This window comes from Eriocheir sinensis, chromosome 39, assembly GCF_024679095.1.
Source record: "Eriocheir sinensis breed Jianghai 21 chromosome 39, ASM2467909v1, whole genome shotgun sequence".
Taxonomy (NCBI): domain Eukaryota; kingdom Metazoa; phylum Arthropoda; class Malacostraca; order Decapoda; family Varunidae; genus Eriocheir; species Eriocheir sinensis.
In genome coordinates this window covers 15,902,084-15,924,106 of record NC_066547.1, presented here as the reverse complement: position 1 = coordinate 15,924,106, position 22,023 = coordinate 15,902,084, and the positions used below count along the sequence as shown (strand labels likewise).

General features: G+C 46.1%; 1 protein-coding gene across 1 annotated transcript in view; it reads left to right on the top strand.

Annotated features, from left to right (window-relative positions):
* Window positions 1-475: 475 nt before the first annotated feature.
* Window positions 476-22,023, top strand: part of LOC127009079 (RNA exonuclease 4-like) — a 40,385-nt gene continuing 18,837 nt past the window's right edge. Inside the window, exon 1 of the mRNA XM_050881848.1 lies at window positions 476-521. The gene's annotated coding sequence lies outside the window, so the exon portion shown is untranslated. The remainder of the gene's footprint in view (window positions 522-22,023) is intronic.

Genomic DNA, 22,023 nt, shown 5'->3' with positions numbered 1-22,023 from the left:
GTGAGGTGCTTGGCGGCCTATACCTGACCTACCCTAGTAATGCTTTCTCTCTTCCGTCCATTCGTTTCCTTCTTCTCTTTCTGAGGTAGGATATGAAGGTTCAATTTTTAAGGTTAGGTTGAGGTGGTGATGAGCTGATCCTGTCTATATCAGGGTGAGGTGCCTGGCGGCCTATACCTAACCTAACCTAGTAATGCTTTCTCTCTTCTTCCCATTTGTTTCCTTCCTCTCTTTGTTAGGTAAGGTAAGGGGAGCAGGACGACACTTTACACCTAAATTTGATCATTTTTTCTGGTATGTTGTGTTTTCTATGTAGGAGAATAATATATAAGTGTTTTTGAGTCATTGTTTATCCCTTGGTCTGCCTCATAGGCGTTAAAATAATTGTATAAACTTATAGATGAATACATACAACAATAATAAGTAGAAATGTAAACACAGATCGAGAATAACTGTTTCATTTTCTCCCCTTCAGATGCAGAACGCTCCTTCGCCGCTGCTCCGCCCCGGCCCAAGGCCCGGTGAGTGCTCCATAAGCCTTGTTGTTGTTGATTGCCTTGTCCGCCTTACCCGGGGCTGCCTGGACCGCTTGCTGCACCCTCGGGGCCTGAAGGATGCGGCGGAGGCACAGGCCGGGGCTATTACTGTACTGTTAGGTTAGGCGGTGGATGCCTGGCTACGGGATCATTTTTTCTGGTGTTGTTGGTTAGCTACTTTCGCAAACAGCAATATCCGGGACAGCAGGAGATCGAATAGCGTGCGTGACCATTGTACTGTTAGGTTAGGTGTTTAATTCCTGGCTGCGGCATAATCTATTTTAGTGTTGAGGCCCATTACCTTGGTTAGATACCCTTGCATACACCAATATCCGGGACATAACAGCAGGAGATGGAGTACTGTGAGTGACACTGTACTGTTTGATAGGTTTGTTTAATGCCTGCCTACGGGACCATTTTTTTAGGGATGAGGCCCATTACGTTGGTTAGATACCCTTGCATACACTAATATCCGGGACATAACAGCAGGAGATGGAATACCGTAAGTGACACTGCGCTGTTCGATAGGTTTGTTTAATGCTGGCTACGGGACCATTTTTTTAGGGTTAGGCCCATTACGTTGGTGAGCTGTACCCTCAAATAGCAAAATTCGAAACTGCAAGAAATCAAGCGTAACTTGTGTACTCTGTTAGGTTTATTGAATTCGTGGCTACGGGAGTTTTTTTTTTTTTATTCTTCTAATTTAGTTTCTTTTTTTAGCGTCCATTACTTTGGTGAACTTTACTAACATACATCAATACTTTGGCAAACTATACTCGCATACAGCAATACGTTGGTAAGCCTTTGGTAAGCCTTATTCACACACAGCAATACGTTTTAAGCTATACTCGCATACGTTAATATCCGGGAGGGCAAGGAATCAAATAGCTTGGTTTAGTAGCAGAAGGGAATGCACTTCTCGTCTAATGCGGCATCGAAACATGTCTCGGCGTCTGGTTATAGTGTTGTAATCCATAGTTACATACAGCAATACCTTTTAATCTATACTCACATACGTTAATATCCGGGAGGGCAAGAGATCAAATAGCATGGTTTAGTAGCAGAAGGGAATGCAACTCTCCCTTAATGGAATATCGAAGCATGTCGTCCGCCTGGTTATAGGGAGTTGTGGGTAGTCTGGAACATCGACCAGGAGCGTGTAGTGTGTGAAGGGTGAATGCAAAGACAGTCTTGAAGGGCGACCTCGAATATGTATTGCGAGTGTTCGTTTAATGATTTTTCTATTTATTTATTTACTTATTTATTCATGTTGTCCTACTGCCCAACGAACTTGCCTGTCCTCTTTTTTTCCTCCCTCCTTGTCCTCATTATTTTTTCGCTTGTCTTTCCTATTTTTTCTCTCTCTCCTTCAAGTGGTTTGGTAGGTCATGTCGGCGCCGTCTGTGCTGCCTCTGAAGGCGTCTCATTTTGGCCAGGTAATGAAGAGGAAGGGGAGGAGGAGGAGGAGGTTTTATGGTCTTCTGAACGTCTGCTTTTCTTCTCGTTCCAATATTCTTTTCCTCCTTCCACTTTTTTTTGCTGAAATTGAGAAGTGGAATGACACACAAAAACAACAGCCCTGCCCACCTCCTCCTCCTCCTCCTCCTCCTCTTCTTCCTCTTCAAAAGCGCATCTGGTTTTCTAGAGAAGGAATGTGGTGGTCATGTGAGGAGGGGCCGAAAACGTAGTAATAGTAGTAGTAGTAGTAGTAGTAGTAGTAGTAGTAGTAGTAGTAGTAGTAGTAGTTCACATCGGTCATATAATAAGGTGTTTACAAATTTCTTCATATATATAACTTAATTTCTTCACCTGGATGTAAGAAAATTAAATGCAAGGTTATCGTAAATGCATAAAGAAAAGGTGTTTAGGTTGAACTTAACTCATTCTCTCTCTCCTATCACTCACTTCTTCCTCCTTTCTCCTCTCCCTTTCTCCTCTACATGCCCGATCAACCCATGTATGCATTCACTCCATACCAACGTCAGGTCTCGTCAATCAGGCCTCGTCATCTTCCATTGTAGTTCCACCTCGTTCCTGCCACTTATCGTTGTTCTCCCGTGTCCTCCCGGTGTCTTGGCTCCTCTCCCGGCTAGCGTGGAATCCTCCCTTCCCTTCCTGCCTTTCCCCTCCGAGGCAAGTCTAGTTATGCTAATGGGGAGAAACCCGAGACCAATTTTCGTTCGTCATTTGGTCAACGTGGCGCAGTTAGTTTGTTTGGTCTCCGGCAGGTCGTGAGGGTGGCGTTGTGTGAAGTTGTGTTTGGAGGATTGGAAACAGTTTGGTTGGGGGGTGGGGGGGGGTGATTGTGTGTGTGTGGGGGGGGGTGACTGTTTGTGTGTGGGGAGGGGGCTGTGTGTGTGTGTGTGTTTTATTTACTATGGTCTTAAACACACACACACACACACACACACGCACACACACACACACACACACACACACACACACACACACACACACACACACACACACACACACACACATACACACAAGACGTACTGGTGTTTGCAAATGGGCTCCGGGAAAGACATGATGTGTAGGACGTGTTTTTCTTTCCTATCTCGTAAATTTAGGACAAGGATGAAAAGGAGCGAGAGGAGAAGGAGGGAGGGAAGGAGGAGTTGGTTAGGAAAGAGGCTGAGGAGGAGGAGGAGGAGGAGGAGAAGGAGGACAATAGGCGGAGAGAAGAGAAAAAGCACTGTAATGAGATGATGTAGCAAATATTTACCTCTGAAGTTAAGAATAGAAATTGGAAAGCAGAAAAAATAATGAAACAGCTATAGAGAGACTTTAAAATAAACTACCCTCAGTATATATTAATAGAGAAAATCAGGTTTAAGTTTATGTAAGGAAATAGATAGAGAGATAAAAGGATACATAGATAGATAGGTAGATAGATAGATTGACAGATAGATAGATAAATAGACGTAGACAGAGAGAGAGGAATAAAAGGTAAAGTAAGAAGGAATTACTTAATGAAAAGAGATGGAAGGAGTAAATAGATAGAGATACATACATACATACATATATACATACAGAGAGTAAAAATTAGGAAAGTGAGAAGGAATTAATTAAAAGGAAATAAAGACTGAAGGAAATAAAAAATGGACGTTCTAAAACAAACAAACTCCCCGGAGCAGAAAAGAGCAACATAAACAGTCCGACGCGACTCACCTTTAATTAACCTGTCGAGGACCCACACACACACACACACACACACACACACACACACACACACGCACGCACGCACGCACGCACGCACATTCAGCTTCGTCATTGCACTCAAGTTCTAACCAATTGCCTCACACATCCCTCAGTCCCCTTACGTGCGTGTGTGTGTGTGTGTGTGTGTGTGTGTGTGTGTGTGTGCGTGTGTGTGTGAATGTGAAAGTGAGAGTACAGTCACGTCTCCAAACGGCTTAAGGAATATTGAATGCTTTTATTTGACTTACTCAGTGGTGAGAGAGAGAGAGAGAGAGAGAGAGAGAGAGAGAGAGAGAGAGAGAGAGAGAGAGAGAGAGAGAGAGAGGCAAAGATATTAAACTTCTCATTCTTCTCCTACTGTCTCCTCTTCCTCCTCATCTTCCTTCTCCTCCTCCTCCTCGTCTTCCTCCTTACCCAAAACAGAGCATCATAAGGTAAAGTAAAGGGAGGGGAGGATGGAGGAAGTGATGGGCAAGAAGGGAGGAAGGAAAGGAGGTAATGGGGTGTGTGTCAGGGTCGGAGGAGGGGTTGAGGAAGGAATGGAAAGGGAAGGAAAGGGAAAACAAGGCGCCCAGGTCAACACGCACCCTCCCCTCCCCTCCCTCCCTTCCTTCCTTCCTTCTTCCCTTCTTCTCTGTTTACTCTGCCTCCACTCATATCCTACCTACCCTAATTTGCATCCTAGCTTCTTACTCTCCCCTTGTTAATTTTCTCTACTTTATCCTCCTCCCTTTCCTCAGCCTCCCTCTCCTTCCTTCCTTCTTCCCTTCTCTGTTTACTCTGCCTCCTCTCATTTCCTACCTACCATAATTTGCATCCTAGCTTCCTACTCTCCCCATGTTAATTCCCTCTACTTTATCCTCCTCCCTTTCCTTAGCCTCCCTCTCCTTCCTATCCTATTCTTGTTTTCATTTTTCCCTCTTTCCTTAACCCTCCTCATTCTCCTCATCCTTTCCATCTCTGCTCTCCTCTTCTCATTCTCCTCTCCTCCTCATTCTCCTTTCCAACTCTCTATTCTCCACTTCTCATTCTCCTCTCCTCCTCATTCTCCTTTCCAACTCTCTACTTCTCATTTTCCTTTCTTCCTCATTCCCCTTTCCACATCTATTATCTAACCCTTATTCTCCTCATCCTCTCTTCATTTTCCTTATCCATACCATCTCTATTTTCCTCCCCTCCTCATTCTCCTCGTTATTTTCCTCATCCTTTTCATATTTACTCACTCAAATTTCTTCACCATTTTACCTTCCCACTTTCTTATTCGCCTACCTTTAAGTATCCTCCCCATCTCACTATGCCTCCCCTCACCCTCCCTGTTTCCCTATATAGTACATCTTTCCCTCCTCCCCTACCTCCCACCTCTCCCTCTCCTCTCTTTCTCGCTTCCTCTCATCTCGTCCCCTTGTCCTTCCTCAACCCTCGTCTCCCCTTCCCTTCCCTTCCCTTTCTTCCCCTCCCTTCCTCTCCCCTCCCCTCCCTTCCCCAATCTCTTAACCCTGACCGACTTGTCTTTGATGGAAGGGGGAAGAGAGAGAGAGAGAGAGAGAGAGAGAGAGAGAGAGAGAGAGAGAGAGAGAGAGAGAGAGAGAGAGAGAGAGAGAGAGAGAGTGTATATACGTATTTTGTCAGTGTGTTTGATTTCTTTTCATTACTCGATCGCCAAGAAAGTTTATCTCTCTCTCTCTCTCTCTATCTATCTATCTATCTATCTATCTATCTATCTATCTATCTATCTCTATCTCTTTATCTATCTATCTATCTTTATCTCTATCTATCTATTTATCTACCTCTCATCGTGCTACAAGGATTTATACACATCCCAAAATATCATGGTTGGCAAGAGTCGTGTGCGCCGCCAGAACATCCATAAATATCGCTAAACACGTGATGATATAGTTTAAAAGGGCGGATTATTATGGGCCAGTGCAGTATAAAGTGACAAATGGGTAACAAAAAAAATCTTTAAACACCTTTTACTCTGACGGCGAATGCGATCAAATTGGCGATAAATTTTGATCAGACAACGACGTCAAACATGCTGGCAGGGAGGGAGGGAGGGAAGGAGACAAGAAGGGAGGTATTCACACAGGCAGGCACAAAGAGAAGGAGGGAGGAAGGGAGATAAACAGGTAGGAAGAAAGATGGACAGACAGGGAGGGAGGGAGTTGGACAGACAAGCATTGAGGCATTCAGGGAGACAGATATGGACAGACATAGACAGACAGACAGGCAGGAAGGGAAACAGGCAAATACACATACTGGTAGACAGAGAGGTAGGTGGGAAGGCAGGTTGGCAGGCTGAGTCAGGCAGGTAGGCAGTCTAACCGGCGAGGAAGCGAATGTTACATACCCAGGAAGGCAGGGAGGCAGGAAAGCAGACAGGCAGATAGAGGGGCAGAAAGGCAAGCAGACAGGCAGACAGAGGGGCAGAAGGGCAAGCAGACAGGCAGACAGAGGGGCAGAAAGGCAAGCAGGCAGAGAGGCAGCTGTGTAGGCCGGCGCGCAGCATCAGCCTCGCCGGGACGGACAAGAGTCAACACAGCTCGAGTGTGCACCAACATGAGGCCAACCGACACAAGGGCGGGGGGCGGCGGCGGGGTGTGGCGAGGGGCTCTTGAGGACACTCGGAACGCGATGCTAAAGAGGACGCGAGGGAGAATGTTGGCTTCATCATCATTCTGGTCTGCTTTCCACTGTTGGTTATTCTTACTCTACTATTATTATCGTCATTCCTCTTGTTGATTGGCTGAATGCCTGATTGGCTGACTGGATAACCGACTGACTGAGTAGTGAACTGAATGCCTGCTTGGTTAGATAGTAACGGATAGATAGATGGGTGGATAGATGTTTGGATAGATGTATGGATGTATGGATGGATAGATGAATGGGTGAATGGGTGACTGACTGAGTGTTTGGCAGGCCTGTCTTTCCTTCCGTCAGCTCCTGTTTTTGTCATTTTGTTAGCTAGAGACTTCAACGAGACAGTGAGCAAGAATCCTGATGTGTTCCTGGCGATTAATTTCGATAAGTTTCCTAATACTCGTATAGCTTGTTTTCTATTACTCGTCTACCTAGCCTGTTTCTTCTTATCAATCCTTTGCTCCCTGCTAATCGCCGGCAGTTGACTTCATAATAATCCTTTTAAGAGGTGGAGGAATCTGAAGGCTGGCGAGGGAAAGGAATCTAAGAATGTCAAATCAAGCCCAGCGAGCGTGAACCTTGCCGTCAAGCCTCTCAGTACGGCGGCGACTTTCCCCTCTCGCCCGCGGAGGTCAGCGAAGGGAAACTGTTGTGACACGGAGCGGGAAAAAAGGTCACGGGATATAAAAGTTGACCTCTCTCTACCTCTCCCTCTTTTTCTTGAATTTTCTTTGTTGTGACACTGGAGAAAGAAAGAAAAAAAGGTTAGAAAATTAAATGACAATAAAATAAAGAAAAAAAGGCATGAAAATGAAATAACTGCAAGAAAGAAAGAAAGAAATGCAGGAAAGTGAAATGGCAAAGAAATTAAGAAAGAAAAAAACAAGAAGATTTAATGACAATGAAATAAAGAAGAAAAGAAAATACGAAAAAATATAAATGCCAATGGAATAAAGAAAGAAAAATATAAAGACGAATAATAAGAGAGAGAGAGAGAGAGAGAGAGAGAGAGAGAGAGAGAGAGAGAGAGAGAGAGAGAGAGAGAGAGAGAGAGAGAGAGAGAGAGAGAGAGAGAGGGGAAAAAATAAAGTGAGAGGGATTATAATGGAAAATCAAGGCAAGTCAAGAGATCCATGCAAACAGCGAGAAGGAGAAAGAGATAAAGGAGGAGAAAGGGAGGAGAAGAAAGGATGGAATAACACGTGGGCACACAGGCTACCTCCTCCTCCTCCTCCTCCTCCTCCTCCTCCTCCTCCTCCTCCTCCTCCTTCAGCAGAACCACACCAGGTCGCTCACCTTGCTTGCCTCAGGGAAATGTAAATGAGAAAATCATTGTTGGAAGAGAGAGAGAGAGAGAGAGAGAGAGAGAGACGGACAGACAGACAAATAGACAGACAGACACAGACACACAGAGATGAAAAAATTCTAACACCATAATTATACCTTTTAAGTTCTTCTGGATAGATCTATTGTGTCTTGTGAATGTCCCTGATTTAGCCGGCCGCCGCTGAGGGAAGTAAAGGTCGAGTGTTTATATTAGGCACATCCAATAGCCTCCCACCGACACAAGGCGACGGATGAAAGGAGAGTGGCCAGGAAAATAATACCACGAGCTTGACATCGGAAAAAAATATATATTCACAACACACAACTTTCCCTCGCCGCTGTTGCTGCAAGTTGGTTTTATAAATAGATAATGTTTTATAAGTAGATGAAGGTTTTGTAAATAGATGAGGATGAAAAGGAGAAACTGTTGTACGTATAACTGAATTTGCCCCTTGTATAGTGCCCCTGACCCAGCGTGGCCAGATATACGATGATTATTCCAGTTTAGGATAACCAAATCAGCATTAGGAAAGGGTTATTTTTTGAGGTGCTGCCTACGTATAGCGCTGGTAGGCTTTCTTGAGTGGTCTCTTAGACGACCCCAACCCGCTAATTGCGCAGGTGAGTGTTATTTACAGTGACTGCCGTGATATATGACTTGGTGTATTCTTTCGCAGTAAATAACGGTTTTAACAGTAATTATGACTGAATGCCGTTATTTGTGTGGACGCGACAGTTTTGGGTCAGAAATAGATAAATACAATGCGGTAGGCGGTGGCCGAAGTGATAGCGTACTGGGCCCACATTCGCCGCGTGATGGACGACGCGGGTTCGAATCCTCACGCTACCACTCGGATTTTTCAGTCACCGCCGAGTGGCTTAAAACTACCCACATGCTGTCCTGAAGACCACCCATCAACCCGGACTCTAGAGAAAGCCGTCCAAGCGAATCAAGAACGAGTTCCGGGGGGCAGCATGAGCCAATGCAAGATGGCGCCACTATAAACACTCGCCTGCGCCAGAACGGGCTGGGCCGACCATCAGGACCCACCTGGAAGAAGCCTTGGGCCGACCATCACGCCCCACCGGGAAGATGCCTAACGGCGCAATAGGCGTAAAAAAAAAAAATAAATAAATAAAAGGTACGGCAATCCATTAAACTTGATCTGACCTCTGTGTGTCCTTCCCAAACGCTTATACACACGCTGCGGATGAGGCAGAGGAGGCGAACACTCTACTCTGAGCCTCACGTAGCGACCAAGTGATGGCAGTGTTCCAGAAACGCCAATTATTGTACGAGTAACCTTGGTGTGTCTTGCCTAATCGCTGTTCCCTTCACGTGTAAGCAGCCCCGACCCTGCCTTAGCCTGCCCCGCCTCCCTGTGCAGGCCTGGGTCACCTCGCCTCACCTTACATGGCCTCCCTCACCCTGCCCTCCTTCGGCCTGCCCTGACTTGCCCTGTCTTTACTGTCGTTAGTGATAGATGCAAGATCATGATGCCTTTTTTGCCTTCAGCATTATACTCTTCCATATAATAAGTGTCTGCAGTCTAAAGCCCTTGTGCATTAACGTATCGGCACCTCAGTTCGCCTGTTTGAAAAGCCTCTCGTAGAAGTTGTTGGGCTTTTCATGGACTGTTTTGTGATCTCAGCGATAGTTTTTCACGACCTCTGCATCATGAACGGGAAAATCACCCTCGAAAACTCGGTTAATCTTCTCTGTGGCCTTAGGAAATAGTCGTGGTGGGTGCCCGAGACGTTTAAGAATGTGTACCTCAGCCTTTAATAACCTTGCCTAACCTTGCCTCACACAGCCATTGTCCTAACCCCGCCCCGTCCCGCCCCTGTCCTACCTACCCTGTCTTACTAAACTCTTATAACAACACGACAAACAAGTAAGAAGGAATCAGCCGTGGAACCATCACTTCAAAGGGAAAGGGGATAAGGGGTATCTTTCAAGAGGAGGGTATCACGACACCTCTCCTTCCGAAACTGACCTACGTTCCGGCCACTCCTCTTGACACTTTTGTGGGAGCAGTGAGTAGCGGGCTTTTTTTCATTATTGTTTCCTTCTTGTTGCCCTTGAACTGTTTCCTCTACTGTAGAAAAAAAATGAGAAAGTGTGGAAAAGGTAGGGAGAAGGCTTTGATTAGAGGGTAGTAGAGGGCAGGTGATTGGGTAAGTAGGTGAGGCAGGTAAGGAGGTGGTGCCCCAGCCAGGTGTTTCCTCCGCCACGCCTCCTCCTGACCTAAGTTGGAGGAACACAGTCATCTTGCTACTAACATTGTCATCGTCATATTCATATCCCCGATGCTGATTTATTTCCTTTCTCTCTCTCTCTCTCTCTCTCTCTCTCTCTCTCTCTCTCTCTCTCTCTCTCTCTCTCTCTCTCTCTCCGTCTATCTATCTATCTATCTATTTTCCTGTCTTTAGTTCTGTCTCTCTCTGTCTCTCTTTCTCTTTCTCTGGTTCAGTTGCCGGGCCATGTTTTTTCTCCCTTTTTTTGTTATTACTTCCAGGAAATATAATAGGAGGAGAAAAACAAACCTAAAAAGTGAAAAGAAACGAGGATTTCCGTCGAGAACTTGATTCGGTTCCCACAAGTTTAAAGTGTGTGATATATGCGTCTCCTTCTTCTTCTTCTTCTTCTTCTTCTTCTTTCTTTTTCTTTTTTCTCCTCGTCTGTTGTATATGTCTTCTTCTCTTTCTTCCTTTTCTTCTTCTTTCTTCGTCTTCTTGTTCTTATAGTTCTTCTTCTTCTTCTTCTTTTCCTCTTCTTTCTTCTTCTTTCATCTGCATGCCTTCACCCACATACTTCCACTTGCTTCCATGCCTTTCATAACCTTTCTTTTCCTCCCTCCTCCTCCTCCTCCTCCTCCTCCTCCTCCATCTCCTGCTACTATTCCCGCCGCTCCACTTTTTCAATTTTCTCCTCTCATTCCATTGCTCTTACTCACACCCTTTGTTCCCCTTCCGAGAGAGAGAGAGAGAGAGAGAGAGAGAGAGAGAGAGAGAGAGAGAGAGAGAGAGAGAGAGAATCACCTAACCCTTATCGTAAGCTATCATAAGGGCGCTAGTTATCATGCTGGAGAAAGATCAGCGGCGGGGGCGTGAAAGAACCAAGCCACCCTGCCTTTTAGTCTTTCATAATGGGTATTAGTATTCTAAGTAACACTGTATTGCTGGACTGGGATGGGGGAGGGTAAGGGAGGAAAGGGAAGGGGGTAAGTATATGATAGGGAATGGAGGAAAGGAAGGGAATGGTACTAAATGATAGGACAGAAGCAAGGATTAAGAAAGAGAGTGGAAGGGGGAAGAAAGTATAGGCAACGGAAGGGAAGGGAAGAGGAAGAGGAAGAGGAAGAAAGGAAGGGAACGGAAGGAACTGATAGGAAAAAGGAAATAGGGTTAGGAAAGAAACAGGAAGGAAGGAAGGAAGGAAGGAAGGAAAACAGGGAAGGGAAAGAGATGAGGAGGAAAGGAAAGGGGGAAAGAGAGAGAATGGAATGGAATAAAAGGAAGGAATAGGAAAAAAATCTCTCTCTCTCTCTCTCTCTCTCTCTCTCTCTCTCTCTCTCTCTCTCTCTCTCTCTCTCTCTCTCTCTCTCTCTCTCTCTCTCTCTCTCTCTCGTTCACCATAGGCATTTCCGTTCCTTTCCCTACATTCAGTGACCTCCCTTCCCCTCCTGTCACTTACCTATCATACCCCCTTTCCCTCCCATCATTTCCCTTTCCCTTCCCTTTCCCTTCCTTTCCTCCCCATTATTATTTTCTCTGCCGTTCACCTTAAGCATTTCCTTCCCTTCCCTTCCCTTTCTCTCCATTTCCTTGCCATTTTTCTCTCTTCCCTTCTTCGTTTCCATTATTATTCTATCTCCCGTTCACCAAGTCTCTCTTCCTCTCTCTATCCTTTTTTTGTCCTCTTTTTCCACTTTTCTTCCTCTATCGCTTTACTGACTTTTGTTCATCTCTTTCCCATTTCTCTTATACTTTTCTTTCTCTCCCTCTCCCTCTCTACATCCCTTTTCTGTCCTTCATTTCTATTTTCCTTCCTCTATCTCTCCCTCTACTCCCAATTTTCCATCTCATTTCCCTTCTATCTTAAATAACAACAAAGGTAAGCTACGCCAACGCTATCTATTATTTCTACGTCAAATAAGCGTGATGGATGAACGAGTTTGACCCCTGAATTGAGCAGCGCGTCCTGTCTCCCTTTTTTAAGCGCTATGGGATATATTTAAGCCATTATGGTGAAGCCTCCGGGGCCCTGGATGATAGAGTGAGCGTCGTTATTGTTTATGGAGCTGTGGTTGGCTGGTCTGGGTGAAAGTGGTGGTAGTTGTGGTGATGATGGTGGTGGTGTGGACAAGAGTAGAGCTATAAGTGTGTGTGTGTGTGTGTACTTATCACCATCCGGGGCACCAATCACCACAGATAACACGACTTAGCTTGACATATTTAGCTATCGTTTTTCTTGCCTTTAATATTTATAAACTATTTGGCCTGAGAACAGAGATAAGAACAGTTTACCGGCAGAGAAAGGCAAAAACTCCGTCCCAAATGCATGGGATAACTATAATAAAACGTCTGTATACTCCTACACCAACACATACATGGTCAGGCCGGGACACGAGACAGGGCAAAGCAATATTTTCCTTTAATATTTATAAACTGCTTGGCCAAAGGATGTCCCTAATGCATGGAATAACTATAATAAAAGGTCTGTATACTCCTACGCCAACACATACATGGTCAGGCCGGGACACGAGACAGGGCAAAGCAATATTTTCCTTTAATATTTATAAACTGTTTGGGCTAAAGCTAGAGATAAGAACAGTTTACCGGTAAATAAAGGCAAAAACTTCGTCCCTAATGCATGGGATAACTATAATAAAGCGTCTATATATTCCTACACCAACACATACATGGTCAGGCCTGTATAAACTGTTTGGCCTAAGAAAAGAGATCAGAACAGTTGGCGGCAGAGAAAGGCAAAAACTTCGTTCCTAATGCATGGAATAGCTGTATAATAAAGCGTCTATATATTCCTACACCAACACATACATGGTCAGGCCGGGACACGAGACACTGGCCAAAGCAGTAACAAGGCAAGCACAGTTCGTAAAAGCGTAAACAACCTCAATATTTGTTTACTCCAGGCACAGGGAGGGAAGAACTTAGCATACTGAATAAGCTGGATAAATAAAGTTCTTGTTTTGTTATACTCCAACACGAGACAAAGGTGGAGATAAGCATAACGGGAGACTTTCACAGAGGTTTCGAGGAGAGGAAAGCAAGCAGTACTGATCGGTTCCTCTGCCCGGAGTTAGGTCGCCAGCTCCAGTAGTATAAGACATAGGTTGGTATTCTTAGACGCTTCGAGCTCTCATCAACTATTTCCAAAGATCGAAAAGGAGATTAATCGGGTTTTCATGAGTTTTTTTTCACGTTTATGGTACAGAAGAAGGGTCAGACTACCACCAGGGTCATTAAACTATCCCTGGAAATGCCATAATGCCTACGAAATCCTTGTCAATTACGTGTGTGCTTGGGCGCCGAAACGTTTAAGAGTACGACCCTAAAGAGTACAGTAATGTTGACGTTTTTTGGTTAAGATTTGTTTAATGTCCCTCTAAATTTTTGATAGGACAGTACGACCAGTAAATACAGTAACGTGGAGGGTTTAGGAGTGATTCGTTTTAGGTCCCTTTAAAGGTTTGATAGAATAGGGCCATGAAAACAGTAACGTTGATAGCTTAAGATTCGTTAAGGTCCTTCTAAGTGTTTGATAATAGGAGGCCACTTTCCACTTGTTTCAATACCCTCCATGGATCAATAAATATAGTAATATGGACATTTTTGGAGTTAGAATTGGTTTTTCTGCTCCTTTAAGTGTTTGACAGAAGGAGGCAATTTAACTGAGGTCCCACTATTTTTTTTATTTTTTATCGAAGGAGCGACAATTAGCGGGTTTTTTTATTTTCTCATTTTGTTTTTGCCTCTGTCGGGTCTTCTGGGTGTCTTTCAGGGGCCTCGGTGTCTGTCAAGGTCTTGTAGGTGTCTGTTTTGGTGTGTCGGGGTTCATCGTGGCCTTCCGGAGTACAACGTTGGGGTTAGTTTGTCGGATCTGATACTTGGGAGCCTATCGGGGCTAATTAGGACCCGGTGGAACTTTCTACTGTTTAATTATCCAGTGAAGACTTAACGAGGCTGCTCGGGCCGTGGTCAGTCGTCTTAAAGCTGTCGCGTGGCCTTGTTCGCGCGTGTGTCTTTTGGGCCGGGAAATGCGCCTGTCCCATTATCCTTGTGCTCGACCTGCCGTGCGGTGCTACATTGTCCCGTGCTGGTCATCAGTGCATGGTCGTGAGGGTGTTGTATGGTTCATCGCCTTGTTTCTCTGCGATTCCTAGTCATATGTTTACTCCGTGTGTCTTTCTGTCTTTCTTTGGGTCCATCGTCGTAAGTCTGTCGTATTTCCCAGGGCAGCGGTGTGTGTGTGTGTGTGTGTGTGTGTGTGTGTGTATGTGTGTGTCTGTGTGTGTGTGTGTGTGTGTGTGTGTAAGGGAAGCAAGGTAACACGCCTTGAGCGGGCGGACGGGCGGACTGGCGGGCGGGCGGAGGGGAAGGCAGGGACTAGGGATCGAGGGGAGAGAGGGCTCGCGGAGAAGGACTGGAGCGAGGGGGAGCGGCTCGGCGCGAGGCGAGGTCAAGTCAGGTTGTTCACCTCGTTCTCTCCCTCGCCGCGGGGGACGCCAACCCACTCGCTCGCCGGCCCAGCTTGCTAAAAACAAAAGGCTTGGAGAAAGTATTTACGTAGAAAGGATGGATGTCCCGGATCTCCCACTCGCCAAGGGTATTATTTGTACGTAATATTTAGCAATTATAATGATTTGGCTTGCGTAGCTGCAGATTCACAGGATTATGTATACAGGATGTTGTTCGTGAGGATCCGTTTGCGAGGATCAGGCAAAGGAGGAACGGGGGTGGGAGGGGAGAGCAGGGACGGAACCAGCGAGAGACTGTCGGAAGGAGAGGAAGGGAGGGTGGATGGAACAAGGAGAGGGTTGTAGGAAGTAAGTGAGAGCGGAGGTATATAGTTGAGACACAGAAAAAGGGACAGAGTGAGGAATAGAGAGCGAGTCTGAGAAAGGAAGGGATGGAAGGGTTAGACGGAGATGTAAAGTTTAGGCACAGAAAAGAGGGACAGATTAAGGAGCAAAGAAGAGAGGGTTGGAGAAAGGAATTAAGGAAGAGAAGAAGAAAGGAAGGAAAGGAGGGAGGGATAGTGGGTGGAGGAGCAGCACGACGAAAGGAAGAAAGAACACGAAACAACCTTTTTAGCGTATCTTCGTGCGTGTCGGCTCTGTCCGTAGCGTTGGTTCCTGTCTCTCGCAAATTGACATAATTATAAAACGAAGGATTTCTAAAAAGACTTACCGGAGAAGACTTCCTGGTCCGGCAGATTTATATGAGGGATTAAAGATTTTGGAAAGTGCCTCGTGCGTGCCGGGTCCTCACTTGTCTTGGTCCTGCGCTGCGTTGGGACCAAGCAGTCATACTTTCGGGTTAGCACGTCGTTGGTTGGTTCCAGTCCGTCAGCATTTCTCATCCCTGAAGCAAGTCCTCCTCACCCGTCTTGGTCCCGCTCGCCGTGGCGCCGCTGAGGGCCAATAAAGCAGTCACTGTTTACCTCGCGTCTGTCTCTCTCCTCACCGCTGTTTTTGCACCTTCTTAACATGGAAGGTTTATGGCCTCGAGGTTCAGAACACATGCAGAGGTCAATGCAATCATTTCTCTTATGAATTCACTCAGCGGCTCAATATTTGGATGGCGGTAGTGTTAGTAGTTGCGTTAGTAGGTCGGAATTAATTAATCCACGTTCCTTGTTGATTTCCCATAACACGCGCATAGTTGGACTAAGCTCATAGACGTTATCTTCTCTAGTTATTCTTTAGTACGGGCTGATCTTCTTTTGTCCTGTACTATCCGCAGCACTAGCGAGATGGTATGTTTGTAAATGAGTTTGTGACTAATTTTGACAACCGGAAGATCAGGCATTTCTATCTTGATCTCAATACTATTTTCTGTAAGTGTCATTTCTCCTAATGAAGAGAAAGGCCAGAGTGAGGCGGCCCCTGGACAACCTTGCTTGCAGGACAGAGACAAGCGTGTAATCGTAAATGACGTTTCCTTGCTGACAGGCGCCTGAACCAGCATCCCCGAACTGGTTACGTGTATTCACAATTCTTAATGTAAAGCCTCACTAGCCTTCCTTTGAGGGCAATGTGACACTACCAGCTTGGAAAATATTATGCTAACCTTTTATAACGGTCCAGGACACAGGCCAAAGGAACATGAGAGAGAGAGAGAGAGAGAGAGAGAGAGAGAGAGAGAGAGAGAGAGAGAGAGAGAGAGAGAGAGAGAGTTTCTAGGAATAAGGGAAAGAGAGGAGATTCTACCCCGGTTGTTCCTCTCTCTCCTTCCTTCGTATGCAAAGAGTCGCATTGTGTTTACTGTGAGGGATGGGCTCGTGTGTGTGTGTGTGTGTGTGTGTGTGTGTGTGTGTGTGTGTGTGTGTGTGTGTGTGTGTGTGTGTTTAAACACACACACACACACACACACACACACACACACACACACACACACACACACACACACACACACACACACCACCTCGCCGCCTCAGTCTCACCTTTGTTGCCTGTTTTCTGGCTCAGGTGCTAATCATTTTGCTCTGCCCGGAATCGCGCTTGAACTGACCTACCTCTCGTAACACTTTCACTTAATTCCTATACGTAAAAACAACGTGTACAAAAAGAACTGAAATTGCAACCTTTTACAATGCTCGCTTACAGTATCTTCGGATCAGAAAATTATGATGACAGTAGCAACCCAGCGAGGTGTGAGAGAGAGAGAGAGAGAGAGAGAGAGAGAGAGAGAGAGAGAGAGAGAGAGAGAGAGAGAGAGAGAGAGAGAGAGAGAGAGAGAGAGAGAGAGAGAGAGAGAGAGAGAGAGAGAGAGAGAGAGAGAGAGAGAGAGAGAAACTGCAGGTAGCCATAAATATGTCAAGCACAAATCAGTAATCAGACTTGTAAGGCACAGAAGGACGTGTTGCAGGGCTTGTCTTGCGAACCTTTGGCGGAATCAATTATTCCTAAACTAGAAGGAAAAAAAATGTACATCTCTTGAGGCGGCGGAGTGACGTTAGAAGAAGAAAGTAAGACACCAAGACGGTAAAGAGGAGGTATGCAAGGTGGGAGGAGGAGGCAACCATGCAGAGGAGGAAGAAGATTAAAAAGAAATCGAACAAGGACAAGAACAAGAAGTAGAGGAGGAGGAGGAGGAGGGAAAAGAAAAAAGGGGAAAAGAGAAAAAAAAGGATAAAAAGAAAATAAGAGAAAAAAAGAGAAGAGGAGAATGAAGTAAAAAAGAGGATGAAGAAGAAAAAGAAAGAGCAAGAACAAGAAGTAGAGGAGGAGGAGGAGGAGGAGGGAAAATAAAAAGAGGGAGAAGAGGATAAAAGGTTAAACAGAAAATACGAGAAGAGAAAGAAAGAAAAGAATGAAGTAAAAAAGATGAAGAAAAAGACAGAGCAAGAACAAGAACAAGAAGAGGAACAGTTAGAAGAAGAAGAAGAAGTAGAAAAATAAAGAAAAGTGAAGGAAAATAAGCTGAAGTAGCCTACATTAAAGAAAACTTGGAAAAATATTTAGAAGAAGAAGTAAAAGTGGAAATATTAAGACCAGACAGAACCAGAAGGCAAAGTAATGGTTGTATATTTAGCGATGTGACGTTAACAGGCCAACAAACCTGTGCTGGGTGCCGCCGTCCGCCTCGCTGCCTCCTCGAGATTTAGGTTTATATTCTTAAGGATTTCGGCACCAAAGCTCACATACTCGACAAGGCTTTCGTAGGGGTTAGAGCATATGCAGGGGTAGTTTTATGACTCTAGTGGTAGTCTGACCCTTCTTCTGTACCATGAACCTGAAGAAACACTCATTAGAACCCGACTGATCCCCTCTTTGACCTTTAGAAATAGGTGATGTGAGATGGCAAAGTGTCTTGTAATACCAACCTTAGGGTCATATTCTTAAGGATTTCGGCACCAAAGCTCACATACTCGACAAGGCTTTCGTAGAGTTTAGAGCATATGCAGGGGTAGTTTTATGACTCTAGTGGTAGTCTGACCCTTCTTCTGCATCATGAACCTTAAAGAAACATTCATGAAGACCCGACTGATCATTTTGGCCTTTGAAAATAGTTGGTGTGATGGTCTGAAGCGTTTTACAGTACCAGTCTTAGGGTCATATTCTTAAACATTTCGGTGCCCAAGCTTTCCTACTCGACAAGGCTTCCGTAGGTGTTTTGAGCATTTGTACGGGTAGTTTTATGACTCTGCTGGTAGTTTAACTGTTCTTCCGTACCGTGAACCTAAATAAACAGTTAATGGAACCTGACTGATCTCCGTTTTGGCCTTTGGAAATGGTTGATGTTATAGGCGGAAGCGTCAGAATACCAACCTAAGAACACAAGAACTCATGTAAAAGCATAAGAAGTGACTCTGCAGGCGGGCAACCAACTAGCCTCTACTCGGCAGCTCATATAAATCAAACATCAAATCGTATTATCTTTTTCTATCTATGCATGAATTTATCCAACCTTTTTCTTGAGGGTCGATCTTGGGGTATCCATTACCCAATCTTAACTGTTGGGATTCCGAGGAGGTAGAAAACAGCATAGGGCAAACAAAATGAGCAACAGCATGAGCCAGGAAGCATAAGTCAGATAGCATGGAACAGACAGGATTGGGGACAGCATGGGCCAAAAAGTATAAGTCAGGCAGCATGGGCAACAAGGACGAGGGACAGCATGGACCAGAAGGCATAAGACACAGCATGGGCCAGACAGGATTGGGGACAGCATGGGTCAGAAAGCATAAGTCAGACAGCATGGGCAACACAGGACGAGGGACAGCATGGGTCAGAAAGCATAAGTCAGACAGCATGGGCAACACAGGACGAGGGACAGCATGGGTCAGAAAGCATAAGTCAGACAGCATGGGCCAGACAGGATTGGGGACAGCATGGGCCAAAAAGCATAAGTCAGACAGCATGGGCAACACAGGACGAGGGACAGCATGGGTCAGAAAGCATAAGTCAGACAGCATGGGCAACACAGGACGAGGGACAGCATGTGTCAGAAAGCATAAATCACACAGCATAAGACAGATGGGATGGGGGACAGCATAGGCCAAACAGCATGGTCCTCGCCTCTCTGGTCCACTCGCCCACCAATCTTTATCACAGCTGAATTAATCCAACTTGCATTCCTTCCTTTGTGTTCCTCGCGGCCGCCACCAACCACCGCCGTGCAGGGAGTTAGCGGGACCAACAGCCGAGAAAATTACTTTACTCTGCAGGACCAGGTCTCTCCGTACATGTCTATCTTGCTGCCCATCTCAGACTTGCAGTGCTTGGTTTGAGGCTTCGGGAAAGGGAGAGGAGAGAGTCGGCTTAGTCAGTGGCCCAGGCGCGACAACTCCTGTTCGTGGATCGTTACCTTCGTTCATTGTCAGCAGCTGTCGTGTGAAGGTGTCGTTGTTGTCCCTTGATTACATACAGCCCGCGTTGATGAGTCTCAAGGCGGCGTCTGTGGCTCTTTAGGCCGTATAGAGAGTGCCAAATATGTCTAAAACTTTATGATTATTTCTGCCTAATGATGATGATGATGATGTAAACATGTCTTCATATGAATTAGTTTAGTAGAGATAGACAGATAGATAGAGAGAGAGAGAGAGAGAGAGTGTTTGATATATGGATAGATAGATAGATAGATAGTGTGTGTGTGTGTGTGTGTGTGTGTGTGTGTGTGTGTGTGTGTGAGCGCCAGTCCACGCTTACCACCTCTCCATCCCAGTCTATATGGCCATTAGCAACACTTGTTCGAGTCAGTGTTTCACCGCCGATCGCATTCCCCGGCCGAAGGACACAGCTGAGGCGTATGTGTAGGCGGCAACCCTCGCCCCGCTTCGGAAGACTCCCACCTCGCTAGACACGCCGGCGCCACCTCGGCCCGTAAACCACACCCACCCCGCGATACGCCGCCCCCCTCTACCCGCCCTCACCTTCCTTCCTCCTGTGCTTCCCCCCCTCCCCCCGACTCATGGTGCTCTTATGCTTCCCTCGCACCTCCTCCCTTTCCTCATATATTTTTGCTGGTCTGCCTGTATTACTTTCCTCTCTATAACCTTCTTCTGTCATCAATGGTCCTACTGATCCGAGGCGCGATGTCCACTCCTGTCGGGTCCTCCTAACATCTAATCCCCTCCTCCTCTTGTGTCTGATAGTCCCTACACCCTCTATTCCTCATCTTTGTTACTCTCCCTTTTCTCCCTTCTAATCATCTATTCCTCCTGTAATGTAACACCACTATTCTATTATATTCAAACTTTATTGCTCCTCTTTGCTCCTCTCCTTTTCGTAATGAACCCTCTATTCCTCCTCCTTGTTCCTCTCCCTTCTCTGCCTTTACACTCCTTCCTTAGCTTTCGTCTTCCTCAGGCAGAAAGTCCAAGTTTGGTTATGTAAGGGTCCCGCTGCTCCTGCTCCCGGGTGAGAGGCAGCCTGCTTTCATGTGCTCGTCGGCAAGAGAGGTGTAGTTTGAACTGGTTACCAAGTCCCCCGCCACCCTTGCTCCCCGCCTCACCCTGCCTGCTGTGCTTCCTGCCCCGCTATACCGGTATCAGCAAGTTATATCTCTCTGCTTTAGGCTCATGATGACGTGAGGAAAGAGTTGGAAAGAAATCGTGGGTTTTTCAGTGCTTGTAAATTTCCAGTCTATAACGAACGTTGTTAAACCTAGTATTCGTAAATTTAGTAAAGAGTTCATGTTAGGTTATGGATTGTTTTGCTTTGAGTTTGATAATGCAATATGTTGCGAACGATTTTTTTTTTAAAGTTCTACCATGTTGTGTTACAAGGTATTTTATTTTATGCTTGAGAAAATATCTAGAAGCGTGAGAACTTTTTTTTATATATATTTGCTTTCGTTAATGGTCTGGGCATCGGGAAATCACATGACGAAGAGGAGCATTGATCCTCCGGCCCCAGCATCAAGGAGGGAGAGAACTGTTACACTGGCCACCGAGGGGAGGTTTCGGATGAGGGAAAGGGAATCGGTTTCGGGGAAGACAGTGATGTGTTCCTCAAGTGTTATGTATCGATGACGAGTGTGGCAGATCTCACGGAGGCCGAGGAAAGGGATCCGGTCGTCAGTTCCGCTATACATCCATCCAAGCAGAGCGTTGCCTCCTTACAGAAAACCCTATGGGTGTACCTACGGGGAGGGGAAGGGAAGGTTGGTGAACTCAGGGGAAAAGCATACGTAAGGAGATGAGGTGGGAAGGAGTGTAGGGATCCACGTGGGGAAGGGAGCGTAAAGAGTTCAAGCCAATAAAGGAGCATGGTGTTCAATTATAGGGTTTTTACAGTGACAAACGCAGAAAATCATCGGCGGGGACACTGGAGGCGCGTGGCGTGGAGTAGTCTGGCTTATTGTGTAGTGGAGTAATCTAGCGTATTGTGTGTGCAGTGGAGTAATCTGGCGTATTGTGCAGTGGAGTGGCCTGATGTATTGTGCAGTGGAGTGGCCTGATGTATTGTGCAGTGGAGTGGCCTGATGTATTGTGCAGTGGAGTGGCCTGATGTATTGTGCAGTGGAGTGGCCTGATGTATTGTGCAGTGGAGTGGCCTGATGTATTGTGCAGTGGAGTGGCCTGATGTATTGTGCAGTGGAGTGGCCTGATGTATTGTGCAGTGGAGTGGCCTGATGTATTGTGCAGTGGAGTGGCCTGATGTATTGTGCAGTGGAGTGGCCTGATGTATTGTGCAGTGGAGTGGCCTGATGTATTGTGCAGTGGAGTGGCCTGATGTATTGTGCAGTGGAGTGGCCTGATGTATTGTATCGCGTGATGGCGTGTTGTGGCATAGATTTGCGTCCGAGGCTTGTGTATCATCATAATCTTTCTTCAGTGGAGGAGGACAGAAGGGAAGCAGTGACGCATCTAACGACCGGCAGCAGCAGCACGTGCGGAGGACTGACTGACTCACAAGGCGTGGGGGCGTGCGGGGCGGCGTGACCGTGAGCCCGTCCCGTCCGTCACTCCAGGGAGGATTCACGCGCTGCTTGCCTCGCCGTGTCTCCGTTGCGTGTGTTCAGATTCAGTGCAGATTCGCCTTCACTGCCCCGTACAGACCGTTCTCTACCCTCCATTACGCGGCACACGAGGAAAGTGTTTGCATTCATCTGATACATTTTTTTT